The following is a 15,795-nucleotide window of genomic DNA, read 5'->3' on the forward strand; positions in this document are numbered from 1 at the left end:
TATTTGATAAAGGAAACTAAGACCACTAGAACTCACCACCCCAGAAACTCCCAATCCCACCTTTGGGGGCATTCCTGTGGACATGGGAACACAGAGGAAAGAATGAATAAAAAAGTATTTGGCTTGAAGAGGAAGCTAGACCTTTGCGAAAGAACAGTTGGAGCTGGGCAAGCAACCTAGCAACATTAAGGTCCAGCTTTGATGAATACTTCCCTGAAGTAAATGCTGGCATTAATGACTGGGTGATGCAGACTTTTCTGGCAGAAGAGGTGGTGCATCATCCATTTGATGCCCAGGAAGTGCTGATTGAGGTTCAGTCGGACACTACTCTGCAATCTGAATTTAGGAACATTGCAGTGGGTGAATTTTGACTGAAGGTAATCCTGGAGTATCCTACATTGGCATGGCCTGCTATACAGTCGCTCTTACCCTTTGGGTCTTACTACTTGTGCGAAATAGGCTTTTCAGCATTTGCTTTTTTACTGACTCCTTCATTTTTTGAATAAGGGGTGTTTCAAATGAATGTTGAAAACCTGGAAAGTGGGAATTTTTAAAACGGAGACAACCATGGCTACAACATTTAGACGCGAGTGCTTCCATCAGTCCCAAACATCACCTGGGTGCAGGGTGAGCCTGGGTAACTGCTTTTTAACATTGTACACTACTTTACCAGCATTTCTGGTAAACTACAATGTTAAAAGCAGTTAACACTCTTCCCCCCAAGTCTGAAACCACACTTGATTGCATTATACTTCAGCCAGGATTGCATTATACTTCAGCAGCACATCTGATGTGTCCACTGAAAGGTTTAAGATTAAGCTACATCCCTAACTCTATCTGGTGACCCAGAGGTAACATCTTAGCAAATTTTACTTGTGGCTGGCCAATCTACAGCAGCACAATTGTAAGTTTGAATTGTTGATGTTTTACTGAACTATGGCACCACACATGTCTTGCTTGGTAGTTTTTAATCAGGAAACGTCTTTACTTTTTGTTTCCCTTGAATTGGGAACTTTTCTTTTGGTGGTGGTAGTGGTGGTCCACCTTGCAGCTGTACCTTCTGTTTAGCAAGCATTTCATTCTCCCATCCTAGTTGTCTTGCTGGACGATTATAGAGCGGTGGAGTAGGGGCAGTGATGTCTTACTGGAATGCAACTCAAAGGCTTAAATCTCCTTCTTTCTTGACTTTAGTATATGCAGTGCATGCTAGTCAATGTTTCCACTGTTCTGCGCGCGCCAACACCCGTCCCCCCGTGTGCCATTGCACCAGGTTGGCGATTACATGTAAATTTGCGGTCATATAACTGCCAGTGATGTCACTTCCTGTATTTGGGGCCCCCCTGGGAAATTCATAAGTCGGCTCCCCTGGTTAAAGGTATTCTTAAAACAAGCTGCAGGATGCAAAATGCTAAAGTGAATGCCGTTTGCAATATTCAGCTTCATGCTACATAAATACACAACAAAAACTTTTTCAATAGGTTTTAGAAGGAATGCATAAACTAGGCATTTCTCACCTGCAATGCCCGGTTGCCAGGGCATGCCATTTTAGTGGAATGCACAAGAATATCACGTTTTATGTAGTGCTTTATGGCAAATTCCTTCTGTTTCTAAGTGATTTAGTAATTACGAATGGCGACATTACTGCCACAAAACGGGATTGGCTGAGCAGTTTTCTACCCATTCCACGCATCTTTTGGTATGATATGATATGATAGTTTATATAGCGCCTATACACAATGTGTTTCAAAGCACTTCACGGCAAGTGAGGGAACAAGGGAAAGAAAATACAATGACATTCTTACAGGCAATGAACAACAAGAATATGAAATTAACTATCATACTCACCCTGACGACATTTCAGATAGTTCAAGAGCTAAAACACAGATAGGAAGGAAATGGGAAACACACACAGGCGACTACAGTATCAGGCCTGACAACATTTCTGGTAGAGCCGGAGATTAACAAGAGGTGAAGGAGAGGGGAGGAGAAAGGAGAGAGAGGAACACAACAAGCAACTATCTTACTAGGCCTGATGACATTTCAGATAGTGCTGGAGGGGGAGGGGGGACAAGTAAAGGGAGAGGGGAGGAGACAAACATTTGTTGCTATCATACTTGGTCCAGGGACAATTCTGATAGAGTAAGTGCATCGAAAAAAATTAAAGAGGGCGGGTAGAGAGAGGGAGAAGGGAGAGGAGGAGAAAACGGAGAATTCAACAGTAAGACAAATAAAATATATGTATATATAAATATATAAAACACAGGTGCCAAGCTTGAAGCTGTATTTCTGTGAGGTTCCAATACATCTGCACTTAAAAAATGCAATTATCAGCCAGTGGGTCTGCATCACTGTTCTCATCTGAGGCTGTTCCTGTTATGGGCACTGTGGAAGAAGTGCAAACCTTATTATCCCTTCAATGGCCCTCAAGGCACCAAACCATTATGTAGCTCCTCCCACATATTTCTAGCCCTTTTCTGGGCTTGCTTAATGAAGGTTTTGAAAGATGGTTTTCTGTAGTGAACATATTGCAACAATTGCTCACCTAACATGGAAGCACTTATTAACAAAGAAAATAGAACCCGACCATTCAAAATCATCTTCAGACTTGCATTTTATCTGTTGGTGAAAATAGCATACACGATAGACGAGCCGCAACATTTTCCATTTCAATCTATAGAATATTTGTGGAGATTTGGTTGGAAATGTTTGAGTTTCCATATGGGTCAAGAATTAGGGTGATTTGAGGGTGGGCAGTCGCTGACATCGCTCTAAAATGCCACACTGCAATACTGGAGCCTGGCAGGCCGCCACAGTGCAGTGGAGCATTACACAATTGTGAAAAATATGTTCAATTGTGTGGGTGCTCTGGAGACAAAGGCCGTGGGGTGCTCTGTGGTAAAAAAAAGAGCAGGCAATAATTTTGTGAAGGAGGAGAGCCTGGTCCTACTTCCCAAAAATGATCCATGAATATTCACAGGTAACTGAATTTTTTAGTATCTCCCCAGCAAATATTTGAAGGTTTGTTTTTTAGTGGTTCCCCTGCAACTATGCAGCAAATTCCCACACTTTCTTTTTGGTGAACATCATTTGTTCTGCTTGGTCGCTTGTCTGTTGCATGAAAGAAATTAATTAATTCATCTTATTTATAACATGCTTAATTCCGGAGATCAGTCCCTAAGCACGGGACCGGAATTCGGACCTTTGTTGCTCAGCGTTGTCTTGCTTCCAAGATAAACGTGTTGCCACATGTTTAGACATTTGCCCCAAGTCTGAAGTACCACGGGTCATAGGTAAAAAGGGACAAGAGCAGTGAATTGCACAAGGCAGTCTTGGGAAGCATGTGCAGCTCCCTGAACACAGCATCGAATGCCGGGGGTGGGGCCTGTGAGGGATAGTATACGACCTCCCTGCCTTTGCTTTCATCGCCTGGCCTTCATTGCAAACCCTGTCCGAAAAAAAGGACATGACCACAATTTAACTATACAACTGCACTGATATGAGGATATCAGTGGTGGAAAGCATGGCGTTGGGTCTGCTGTCTGCACTCCTCAATCAATCAATCAATCAATCAATCAGGTATTTATAATGGGCGCTAGGCATCATGGCACAGTGCACTACCGGCAAGACTGAACAACAATCACACAAACAAATGTGTTTTAATCCACATCTGAACAGCTCAAAGTCTGGGGTACTTTGCAGGTTTAACGGCAGAGTATTCCAAAGTTTCGGCCCTGTGTTAGAAAAAGCTCTGCCACCCAACCACTCTTTACAATAGTTTGGTATGAACAATAGTGCTGCCTCCATAGACCTAATTGGTCGACCTGGGCAATAACGCTGCAATTTATTCTGGATTGGCAGGCAACCTTTCTCGTTCAAAGCTTGGTGGATAATACAGGCAGATTTGAACTTAATACATGCAGAAACAAGCAGCCAACGCAGAGATTGACGAGCCTTCGTAACATGATGCCCAAACGGAATACCACTAACCAAACAGACTGCTGCATTTTGCAGAACCTGGAGGTGGTGGATTGAGTATGCAGGCTGGGAAAGGTAGGTAGCATTACAATAGTCGATTAAGCCTTTGAGGCATGCTGGGACAACTTGAGCGTAGAGTGCCCTAGGAATAAAAGGGAGAGCTTTATTTAGCTGCTTCAATTTAAGGAAGCCACTCTTATCACTGGCACTACCCAATGCGCATTGGAAGTGGTCTTTCAGGGACAGTTTACCCTTTGAAAATGCGTACAATCTGCACTGTCAGAATTCATTTCTCAGAAGGCCCACAAGGGAAGAGGAAGTGAGCCTGGCATTATACAGAGGGTTGAACTGACGGACTGAACAAACTTGAACACTCTCGACAAATCTGCCCAACAGGGGCGAGTGTGATGGTCGGAGGGCCCGTGGTGTCGGGGGGGGCCCCTCCGGTGTATGCGGCTGCCGCGTAGCGACGCCGCGCAAGAACAGACACGGAGGCGTCTGCTCGTTCCGGCGCTCCGGCTCCAACTGCCGGGCGCCGCCTTTATTGTTAACTGCGCATGCGCCGGCTTGCAAGCCGCGCATGCGCCTGTTGTGTAATACGTACACAACATCCCTCCTTTTCCCCCTCAAACGACAAAACATCAAAACATGGGGCCAACGTGGCCTAAACATTATATACTTAACGGACTTTTGTTGCTCAGGTCTCCGAGTCCATGATAAAGTCTTGGAATCTTTGTGGAGGGCGGCGCCCCTCTCTGCGGGGGTACCTGGGCGGTCCCATTTCGACACTCTCTGGTTCCGCAGGGTCTCCGGGCGTGTCAACGTCCTCCGGTGGTGCATCTGCTGCTTGCCTCCGACCCGGGTCCGGTTCCTCTCTAGAGGTTGCTGGTCCTATGCGTTTGAAGAAGGACGCGTTTCTGGTCACTGTCCCACGCGCGTTCGCCGCTGTGACCATGGATCCCTTGACGTGGGTGACCCCCATCGGGTGTGTCTCATATGTCATTGAGAGTTTCCCTTCTGGCTTCCGGTTTCGGACCAGGACGGTATCTCCTACCGCTATCTCTTTTTCCGGCAGCCTCCGCCTCGTTGTTTCCTTCTCGTTCCTCGCTGCCCTGTCCGCTGCCACTTGTGCGTCATCAATCACTCCCGGACGTCGCTCTCCTGCTTCCGGTATCAGCCCTCTCGGTATGCGCTTGAATAGGGCTTCGGCGGGCGCGATTCCGGTGGACTGATGTGGGGTGGACCTGTACTCACGGAGGAATTCGATCAGATTATGGCGCAGGTCTTCCCCTCCATTGACGGAGATGCGAAAAATTTTGTTGAGTGTCCGCATGAACCGTTCAACCTCTCCATTGGCTCTTGGCCACAGTGGGGTCACTTTGCGGTGTTTGATGCCTCGTTCAGCGCAGTATCTGGCGAAACGCTGTCCTTGGAAAGGAGCGCCGTTGTCGGAGCAGATCTCGAGCGGGAAGCCGTGGGTGGCGAAAATTTTGTCCATGGCCAGGATGGTGTGATCGCTGGCGGTGGATTCTACGAGCTCCACCTCGGGGTATCTTGACCACTGGTCGGTCACCACTACGAAGTGTAGGCCTCTGCCGGTCGAACCGAAGTCTGCGTGGACGGTACCCCACGGCACGTCGCTCCGTGGCATGGCTTGGATGGGCGGGCTCTTTTCTGCCGGACTCGCAGCCTGGCAAGGTATGCATGCCTTCACGAACTCGGTCACTCGGTGTTCTAGGTCGGGGAACCAGACTTTCAGCCTCAGGCGCGCCTTCATCTTGGCCATGCCTTGATGGCCTGTGTGGGCTAACTGGAGAACTCTTGTGACCAGGGATCTGGGGATCACGATCTGGTCTCCCCGCAGTAGCAGGCCGTCTGTGGACACTGAGAGTTCGTGTCGAGCCTTCCACAGCAGTTGCAGGTCTCTCTGCGTTTCTGGGTGTCTTCTGGCGTTGTTCAGGAGGACTTCTCGCCATTCCCCTGTCGCAACCGCCCTTTTCACTCGCAGGAACGCCTCGTCCGAATTTGAGTCTTCCGCAATGTTCTCCCTCGACAGGGCCACAGGCAGGGCCGATTCAACGACGAGGTGCACAGCGTCCCCTGCATCAGACACCTCGACTGGATTCTGGGCGTCCCTCATGCCGGGGTGGCGGGACAGGTAGTCTGCGGGGTTGTGGGTGCCTGGGCGGTACACCAGCTTGACGCTGTATTCGATGAGCGATAGCATCCACCTTTCGATCCGGGGAGGCGGCTTTGAAGAGGTGCCTGACAGAATTGGAATCAGGGGCTTGTGGTCGGTGACCACAACGACGGGTTTGCCGAGGATGTATATCCTGAAGTGTTTGCATCCCCACAGGATGGCGAGGGCTTCTCTCTCGATTTGCGAGTAGCGCCTTTCCGTGTCAGTGAGGGCCTTGCTAGCGTAGGCAATGGGTCTCATTGCCCCCAGTTCGTCGGCCTGCATGAGGACTGCCCCTAGGCCAACGGGGCTGGCGTCAACGACGATCTCTGATTCTCGGCTGGGGTGGAAGTAGGCCATCGTCTCCTGCTCTGACAGGGCCTCTTTGATGGCGTTGAATGATCTTTGTTCTGCCGCTGTCCATTGCCACGGTACGTCATTCCTGGTGAGTGCCCTCAATGGTTCTGACAGGGAGGCCAAGTCTTTGATGAATCTGCCGCAGTAGTTGACCATCCCCAGGAAGCTCCGAATTTCCGCAGGGGAAGTGGGAGGAGGCGCATCTCTAATGTCTTTTACTTTGCCGGGATCAGGTGAAATGCCGTTCGCATGGAAGGTGAAACCGAAGAATTCCAGCCGATCTTTCAGGAATTCACACTTCTCTTGGTGAAGTGTAAGACCCACTGCCTGGAGTCTCTCAAACGTGCGTTCTAGTCTTTTAAGGTGTTCGCTCTCAGATCTGGCGAAGACCAGAATGTCGTCGGACATGTTGATGACACCCCTCAGGCCAGACAACGCTCCTCGTATTGCATTCTGGAAGACCTCAGCTGCGGACGAGATCCCGAAGTTGAGTCTCTTGTATTGGTACAGCCCTTCGTGCGTCGTGAACGTGGTAATGTACCTCGACTCGGGGTGCAGTTCCAGCTGATGGTAGCCTGATCTGAGGTCTAGTTTGGAGAAGACTTTGGCGCCTTGGAGTTCGCCGACGATGTCGTCCAGGGTGGGCGTGAGGTGGCGTTCTCTTTTGATGGCCGCATTAGGCAGCCTCATGTCCACGCAGATGCGCACAGCCCCTGGTTGTTTCGGCTTCGGGGCCACTACGATGGGTGAAACCCACGGGGTGGGCCCTTCTACCCGTTCGATGATGTCTCGGTCCATTAGCTGCTGCAATTCCGCCTCTACTTGTGCTCTCAGGTGAAATGGAATTCGGCGGTGTTTGAGGGCTGTCGGCCTTACGGATTTGTCGATGTGCAATCGAATGGGGTCAGCGTTCAGTTTGCCAATGCCCTTGAAGAGGCTCGCGAACTTGTGTAACATGCCTTTTAGACCTGCATGGTATACCCCGAAAGTGAAATGCACGATGTCCAGCGCTTCTGACGCAGCGCAACTCAGTAGTGAGTGGGGGCTGACGTCGGTGACGAAGAATCTTGCCTTGATGGAGTTTTGTCCGTGCGATACTGGGGCGATGAATGCACCTTGGATGGGTAAGGGGGTGTCACCACCGAATGCATATATCCTCGCTGTTGACGTCGCCAGTTCTGGTGGGCCTGGCAGGGCTACGTAGTGTTTGGTGGCTAGCACGCAGACTGAGGCCCCGGTGTCAATGAGGATGGGGGTGGGAATGCCCTGGATGTCGACGGTGCACTTGGGCTGGCGTTTCGTGCTGGGACCTCTCGCGATGCTGGAGATGAAGAAGACTTCTTCCTCTTCCTCCTCTTCTTCTTCCGCGAGATCCAGGTCTTGCAGGCCTTGATCAATGGAGGAGATGCCTCTCACTCTGCGGGAACTGCTTCGCCCCGCTCTCTCTGGTCCTCTCGATGTTGTGACAGGGGCAGCTGCACGGCACGTCCTGGCAAAGTGGCCTGGTACGCCGCATCGGGCGCATGTTCTTGACCTGGCCGGGCAGTCACCGCTGTGGGGAAGGTCATACCCACAGTTCGAGCACGATGGCGCGGTGCTTGGGGTGGACGCGGTGTCAGACTTTCTCGGCGTCCATCTTGGCCTGTTCGCAGACGACCGCCCTACTGCAAATGCATCTTCATTGTGTCCTGGTCGCGAGGCAGCGTCCATTTTCGCGCCTCTGGCTTCCGCTAGTTCGTGTGCTCTGCCCAGGTCTAGAATTTGCTGGAGGGTTAGGCCAGGCTCCCTCAACACCTGCCTCCGAAGTTTACCGGAGCTGCACCCTTGTAGCAGTTGGTTGCGGACCATCTCCTCTTCATCGGCCCATCTGCAAGAGGACGCCAGGTGTCTCAGGCGGGCGCAGAATTTGTCTAGGGGTTCATCGTCTAACTGCTTCTCAGCGCCCATGACGAATCTATCAAAGTCCACATTGGCCATGGGTAAGAAGTGGTCTTTGAGTGCCTGCTTGACGGCGTCGTAATTGACCACGGGGATGGTCAGGGAGTCATAGATCTTGTGGACTTCTGCGCCTGCTGAATAGATCATGGTCGCAATCTTTTCATCATCGTCGTCAACCCCTGCTGCCCTGAAGAACATGTCCAGTCTTTTGACCCACAGCAGCCACTTCGGTCCTAGCTTGGAAGGGGGCCCAGTGGCATCGAACTCCGGCATGGGGGCTAGGGAGCTGCGGGCTCTGCGGGGAACTGGGGCTGCGGCGCCCTCATCGTCTGCGCCGTCACCCATTTCTTCCTGCTAGGTACTCACAGGTGGTAGATATGGCCTTGTGGTAGTGGTGGGAGCGAAATCCCCTTCTTTCTTCTTGCTTGCCACAGCCTGGCACCAGCAAGGCTGTGGGGTTTCCAAATCTTCTTCTTTCTTCTTTATTACCACAGCCTTGCACCAGCAAGACTGTGGGGGTTCCAAAAATTGTTCGTGATTGTTTATCTTTATTTTTCCTGGCGCCGTCGGCGAGTGGCGCACGAGCACCCTGTTGGGCCGCAACCACGGTCGCCGCGCGTGACGGCGAGCGGATCAAAGGAAAAACAAAATGGCCGCCGGTGCGTCGTCAGTATAAGACGCGGGCGGACTTAACTGACGTTTCGTGGCCGGGCACGGGAGTGGGCCGTGGCTCGTCCTCGTCGCCAGTGTGATGGTCGGAGGGCCCGTGGTGTCGGGGGGGGCCCCTCCGGTGTATGCGGCTGCCGCGTAGCGACGCCGCGCAAGAACAGACACGGAGGCGTCTGCTCGTTCCGGCGCTCCGGCTCCAACTGCCGGGCGCCGCCTTTATTGTTAACTGCGCATGCGCCGGCTTGCAAGCCGCGCACTGAACAAACTTGAACACTCTCGACAAATCTGCCCAACAGGGGCGAGTAGGACGCAGAACAAATCATTTTTCTGTATGATATTTTGATGGCTACTTCATTTAAGGAAAATATTTCAACCCGTGGCTGTTTTATACATCAGTACAATATATCCACAGTCTTGTTGAGTCAGGGGCCATTCTTAGAAAGGCACTAATTTGAAATTTCTATTCTATTGAGAAAGCTACTATTTCTGCAATAGTCTTGAACTAAATGTTTTGTGTCTTGATAAAGCACCATAGACATGTTGACTGTGGACTGAATTATACATAAATGCATCACTTAATTGAAAATCAAGACTTTGGATGTTCTCATTCGGATGAAAAAAGATGAAAGACCTTTGCGACACATGTCGTTATGAGTGGAGACTAATGCATATTTAATCATTTCATCTGAAGGCCTTTTCAAGAATTAGCACAAGGTTCAAGCCTGTGCATATTATTACAAATCTTTTGAGAGCACCAACACTCTCTCGTCAATGTGAGAATCACACAGCAGTGCAAACATTAAAAAAATAGTCCCTTGAATACATTCATTTATGTAATATTTATTTACATACAGGAGAATCAAGGCTTTTAATCACAAAATAATGTGCAATAGATACACAATCAGATTTGACTGGAAACAGTGAATTTATTACAATGGGGCGTGTTTGAGGGACATTATGAGTTGGTTGTGGAGGGAAGTAAAAGGAACTGGGGACAATGCATAAGTGGACATACACAGATTAAGGACAACCAACATTGGACATTTCTAAGTGCATGTATGCAGTACGGCCAGCTGTGCTCGGGATGCAACCATAATGGGTGAAGTGCTAGAATGGAGGCAGAGGGAGTGAGGGACAGAGGCAGGTTAGAGGAGAGGGAAACATGATAACTAGCAGGCAGATGAGAGGTAGTTTAAGAGGGTAACTCGGAGGAGAAAACGTAAGCTTTCAGTATGTAATACACAACATTGCTCTAGTGCCTTTTGTTAAGAAAAAGCAAACATATTTAACAGTATCATAAATCGTATTCAAAGGACATGTACTTTAAAAATGGGCAAGGCAGGAACCCAATCGCGGTACAGCTAGACTAGTCGAAGAAGCTGAAAATGATGTCACAAAGTCACGACAGTGATGTGCAACTAGAACAAGGGCTGATTAGAATGTAATCATACTGGACAACAGTGAGGTCCATTCAGACTAAAGGAATGTAAATTATATTTCTCATTTTCATGAGGGTTCTGTAGTCTGTGGGCATACAGAAATGCAATTGAGTTTCAGCCTCAAAGAGGGACTTTAAAGTGTGTATACATAGGATAAAACTGAGATGCAAGCAGGTTGAACAATGAGACCTTGCCGCACCACCAATGAAGCTTACCTGGATCCTGTAAATGGAGTGTAATGAATGTCATGGGAATGTGGAGAGGGTACTATTTGGCTGAAGTGGGAGAAATCTTAGAATTCCAGCTATGGATTTATGTAGAGACCAAGCGCTGGAAGGTGCCCTGGATGGAGCACTAAGGCTCCTGCACTTTTGGAGACCAAAAACAACTTCTTAAAAAGGCTCCTGTGGGTCCCCAAAAGTGCATCCAATGTCTTCCCTTCTCCCAATGTCCCGCTATATGTGGAACTTGGTCTGGGATGCATCGGTGATCAAACAGCCTTAAAACCTGTTTTTCCTTGGGTGCCTATATGGTCCTGCAACATCCTTTTGAAATACAGGGCAGCCGTCCACGATATGCATTCCTACCAAAATGCTCTCTCATTAAAATGGTTTGGACAAATCAAGAGGCACCTATCCTTGTTACATGTAGAGGAACTTTGGAATAACCCAGAGATCATCAATGGCCACCCCAGATAAGCTTTTATAGATGCACATACAGATTGGATGTAGGGCCAGTACGTATCCACATGTGGATATATATCAATGAGATACAATTGTCTGTATATTACAAAAAATTACTCTTTGGAAGAATATCTCTACCTCATTGAACGTCCTACCCCGAGAGCCCTCTATCTCTAAACACATTTAGGTACTTTAACCATTAGCGTTGGTCAAAGCCCACTGGAATAATTAATGAGCATTCAGACCTATACCTTTTTTTGCTCTGAACAAAAAGAGTCACCACACCACATCCCTTTTGTTTGTCCTCTTTATTCCGATATTAGGCAAAGGAACTAAAAAACCTGCCTAGTGAACAAAGGTGCTTTTTTCACTAATTGATGCAGAAGACATCATTTTTGCTGTCTTGACTTATCTAGCAAGCGCTTGGAGAAGAAGAGAGAGGCAATTGAATATTATGCCCTAAGTACAGAGCCGTAATACTAACAAAAGTCCCAAAATACTGGATTATATTTGATAATATTGCATGTACCAGGGATGGCATTGAAATGTTCTAGGTACTTTTGGACACTGTACTTTATAACTAGATTGTATGTATAGGTGTAGTAGAATACCATTAGTTTATTTATATTTCTCAGGTGGTTTTATGCAACCCATGGATTTGTCCAAGTTGGCTGTATTTCATTGGAAATGTTTTTATGTATTGTAACCTAAAAGTCCCACAAAACCACAGGCCCTTCAAAATGCCAAACAGAGTTTATAAGAGAGGGCATCCAGAGTTTATAAGTGAGGGCATCCTCCTCAGAAATAAGCCAATGCCAGGGACATCATTTCACCAAAATGCCAGGGGTAGCAGAAGTGACATCACATGACCCTTGACCTCTAATGACATCACAGAAATTGATGTCATTTGACCCCTCCCCAAGTGATATGAGGGGAATGTTGCCCAGAGCTGTTCCAGTGGTTAGGAATGATTTTGAAACCTTCCAGCTATTACCTTTCTGTTTTGCTTATTTGGTAAGTAACCCATATTTCATTTTGTTAGATGGGATGCAAAGGGGATGTGTTGGAAGATGGGTTGCAGGTCACAGTCATTTCAGTTTTTTTTATTTTAAAATGTAAGCAGCAGCTTCATGACATCAGCCCTAGAAAGTCTGCTCGGCCGCCTAGAGATGTAGGCTATTCCTCACTCATGATGCCCAGTGAGGCTGGGACATGTCTGGGGATGCTTGTGGTCTCGGGCAGAAGGGATGTGACCTAGCAGTTCCGGTGGGACTGCCCCTTTTGTGGTGGGACCATGCTTGATTTGCATATGGTCTTTCCCCTTCTGCAGTGGCTTGGCAGGTTGAAAAAAGATGGCCTGGAGGGTTGCACTGACATGTGCCAATGGTTATGGATGATTTCAAACCATCTGTTTTGCTTATTTGGTAAATAACCCACAGTTTTTTCTTAAATGTGAGATTGAGGGGAATGAAGTGTTGCAGGTCACAGTAAATGCAAGTTTTTTTATGTTTATTTCAAAACGTAAACTGCAGTAACAGCTCAATGACATCACACCTAGAAAAGGCCCATTGTATCATTTTATTTGGTGTTTTATATCTTGTTTAATGCCTCCTCAAGTTTCTAAGCACTGGAATCAGAACTGAACCAATGTTCCACTGCATCCTCTTTTTCTCAAAGCAAGTTTGTTGCCCCTGAGCTATCCTTCTAAATATATATTTATTTTACTTGAGGAAGCAACAGATGGTTTATTTGAAAGGAGGAGGCAACTTCATGTAAATGTATTACCTCACCTTGCATCTACGTACAGTGTGCCTATGATGCATGTCTGCCAGCTCTGGATCAGGTCACACAGTACCCAGGCATGATGTCAGGAGCCACTGGGGCACGACCCTCTCATCACAGGCCCAGTGGCTCACTGGATCTGCAAAGCAGACTAGGAACACCGATGAGTTTTGTGTTCATGCTGTGCTGTCCCTGAGTACTGCATGCTGCTCTTTCCCATTCCCAGCTAGCTAGACATAGCCTCCATACTCCTCTTGTTGCTACAGTACCGGGTATGAGCTGCAAAGACAGTTCTGCCTCTGAACCCAACCATTCAGGCATTCTTCACTAATGTACTGCCAACCTGTTAGTGGTGGCGGCTTCATGGAATTTCTTGCATCCCTGTTTTTTCTTCAGCTAACAAGATCTAGATTCCAGGTGAAAAACGTTTTGGCACATTTAGCTGCATTTTTTCTTTTCTTAAATGTATTCTTCTGTTCAATCATTTAAGATTTTTACAAGTGGCGTTGAAGACACAGAATTCATATTTTAGTACCTAGAGCACCACTTATTTAAAAGAAGAAAAACAAATATCTTTGGAAAATCATATCAAACGTGGAAGTGCGTAATGACAGTGATCAAGTCAAAAAGGAAGATACACCGTAACGAAGAAACGACTGGCAATTATGGGGAGTCTGGGGCTAGCATTTGGTGTTTAGTATTTTTAAGGGCCAAGTCCACCAGTTTGGCAGTAGCCCTAGTCCATCTGACGCATTCGCCATCCATTAGGCGGTTCCAGCACGTTTCTTCATCTATAATTGCCAGGTTTGTTATAAGTGGTGTTAAGTAAGCCTCTCTCTCCTTGGTCATTTGGGGATAAATCATGACTAGGTGTTTTATGGTTATTGCTCATTCAGGATTTCCGCATAGACAACACTCGCTTGAAGCTGCCAAAGGTCTGATGACCAGAACTTCCCTGGTAGGAAGTAAATCTAGACAAGCTTTCATGAAGAGTTTCCTCAGTTAGCTGCATTTATAATCACCTTTTTCAGGTGAAACACAGATTTATACTCTTGGTACTGCCTCTTTGTCCAGTGGCCCAGGGGTAGCAAGGACAGATCTCGGGGTTACTACCCATGGCAACCTCCAAAATGACATTCCTGGCCAAAGCATGTTGGCCCGGAGGTAGAGAGAAGCCCTCTTGAAAGTTATGAATGGCAGCAGGACAGGGAACTGCATGTTGCAGTCCAATGCCTATGTGTAAACTATTGAATCAGAGGCGGGAAAATAACACAGCAGCTAATAGAAAATAATTTGAAAGGAAAGGAACATTACTGTAGGTCAGATGACAATGCAATCCCGCTCTCTTAAGCAATGCACTTTGACTAGGATACAGTGGGGCCCCTCGTGTGCCTCTCCATTGTTCATCCCCGCATTTCAAGTGTCACACCAGGGTAAACTCGACATGAACATTCATCACATTATCCTAATGGACTCAATGGAAATGGGGATTTACCGAATTTCGCCCCCAGAATTCCCAGGTCATCGGGGTTGTAATGCAAATTTCGGGAATCACAGAGGCGGAATGGTAGTACGAGTCCGGCGGTAACCGAGCCGGAAAAACCGGCAGGTTACCGCCAGACACGTAATGAGGCCCTAGGTCTTTATTACCCGTGACTAGGATAAATATCTGAGTATCATCAGCAAAATTAGTATAGATGACTCCAATGGCATCCAGTACGGAGAATAACAGTTTACTATAGGCATTGTATAATATGGGAGAAACGCAAGATCCTTGTGATACTCCTAGAGGTACTTGTATGGGGTCAGCAGCTTCCTCACCTATGGCAACTCTAGACGTTTGTTCTTTTAAGAATTATGTAATCCATGCAGTTGCATTTGGGGAGAATTTGAAGTTATTCGTAAGGGATAGGCATTGTTTGTCGTGGTCCACTAGGTCAAACGCAGCATACAGGTCAAGCAATAAGAGTATACTAAGTTTGCTTGAGTCTCTAATAAAGTCTATTTGACTTTATAAATCAAGTAGGGCAGTCTCCGTGCTATGTTTGGGTCGGAAGCTCGAATGTCTTTCGCCTAATAAATGGTTGTTCTCTAGATGCGTTTGGATTTGATTATAAGCTATTTTGTCTATTATTTTAAAGAGGAAGGGGACTTTGGTGATGGGTCTGTAGTTGGTGTGGAGGCCGGAGTCTGGGGAGGGTTTTTCAGTAATGATGTTTCCCATGCTTCTTTGATATCAACTGGGACTGTATTGGAACTGAAGAAGGCATTAATGAAGTTGGTGATAATGGGGAAGAGTTTGAGAGCAGGATTTAACTAGTTTTATTGGGAAGATGTCCCCTTTACAATAGGAGGGTTTGAGGGAGGTTATCACTTTACTTACAAGATCTTGCGAGACTAATGAAAAGTGAAATTGTGTAGTTGTGTCGGTCACAGTAGATTGGTCAATGGGTGCAGAGCTCAAGCTTTTTTCTGGTAGTTTTCTTTTGGAAGTGATTTTATCTTGGAGGGAGTTTATTTTGGAAGCTAAGGCATTTTGAATGGTCGTACATCATGCTTTACTAGCAATGGCTACACGTGGGTGGGGGGGCAATGGGCGTTTCCAGTTCTCTCCAGATGGAGAACAGTTATTTGCTATTAGAGGCTGCGTTAGCGTTGCATGTATTAAGAGTATTGGATTTGTGTGTGATAATAGCACGTTTGTATTTTAAAGTAAGTGAATTGAGTTCCTTTTTAGCTTCAACCGTGGCGTTCTTCCTGGCAAGATGCTCTA

Source organism: Ambystoma mexicanum, chromosome 8, assembly GCF_040938575.1.
Source record: "Ambystoma mexicanum isolate Mex_15411 chromosome 8, UKY_AmexF1_1, whole genome shotgun sequence".
Taxonomy (NCBI): domain Eukaryota; kingdom Metazoa; phylum Chordata; class Amphibia; order Caudata; family Ambystomatidae; genus Ambystoma; species Ambystoma mexicanum.